Source organism: Otolemur garnettii, unplaced genomic scaffold (genome assembly GCF_000181295.1).
Source record: "Otolemur garnettii isolate 467f Iridium unplaced genomic scaffold, OtoGar3 scaffold00159, whole genome shotgun sequence".
Taxonomy (NCBI): domain Eukaryota; kingdom Metazoa; phylum Chordata; class Mammalia; order Primates; family Galagidae; genus Otolemur; species Otolemur garnettii.
The window spans coordinates 4,209,403-4,210,658 of NW_003852554.1; positions in this window are offsets into that span (position 1 = coordinate 4,209,403).

A 1,256-nucleotide genomic window follows, 5' to 3' on the forward strand; every position below is an offset into this window, starting at 1 on the left:
GAAAATTACTTTTGTACTGTTGGTGAGGTTGCAAACTAGCCTCCATGGAAAGAAGTATGGAGAATCCTTAAAGAGCTAAAAGCAGACTTTCCATACAATCCTGCAACTCCATTACTAGGCATCTACCCTGAAGTCATTTTACCATAAGGGCATTTGCATTCTAATGTTTATTGCAGTTCACTTCATGATTGCCAAGATGTAGAATCAACCCAAGGGCCTATCTACCCAGGAATAGATTAGTAAGCATGATAGATGTGTATCATGCAATACAACTCAGCCATCAAAAATATGGAGACTTTCCATCTTTTCTATTAACTTGGATGAGCGGAAGAACATTCTCTTTAGTAAAGCATCTCAAGAAAGGAAATGCAAGTATCCAATTTACTTAATACTGATATGAAACCATTAGATGAACAACTATACACCCACTTGAGACAAAAACACAGTTAAATTCAAGTAGAGGGGAGAGGGTAGGAAGGAGGGGATTTGGTGTGCTCTCTCCTAATGGGTGCAATGTAAGGCTATATGGTGCACTGCCTGGGTGAAGGGCTCAACTACAACTTGGACTCAACAAATGCAACACTGTAACCCAATTGTTTGTGCTTTCTTATTAATCTGAAATTTAAAAAAAAAAAAGAAAATTGCTCTTAGGATCACATACTCTGAGTCTAGTTTTACCTTGGAGGCCCCTACTTGTGCAGCTGCAGCCTGTTTCTCCCTTAGGTTTCAGGCTGTGCCCTCAAGACTCTAGAAAACAGAGTTTGGCTTGGAATCCTGAGGACAACTAAGCTCCCTAGCCTCACAGCTGTGTCTTCTGAGGTCACCACCCTAAACGTCAGCCTCTTTGCAGGCTCTCATCTGCCAGCTTCCTGCCTTCAAGGTGTGTTTGCCCAGCGCCACCCAGCTTCCCATTGCCCTGTCCCCACCAGCCATTCTACTGATGCTTCTTTGTTCCTGCCCTTCATGGGCAGGTCTCTGCCAGCCATCACAGTGGCCACATTGCCCTGTGGTGGTTCCTCCTCACAGCCTTCATGGGGTGGGGGCTTCTCCCTCTCCACACCCCTCAGACCTAGGGTCCAAATGCTCCTTGCACCTCCTTGCTGCTGAGCTGTGCCCCATGGCTCCTGCACCCCCTGTGCTCTCCCTCACCTCCAGGTCTTTGTGTCTGCCATGCCCCTCACCACAGGACTTCCTCAGAAGCCTCCTCTGACCCCTAGGTTGGAACATCCCCTAGCCAATGCACTCCCTAATCTTTC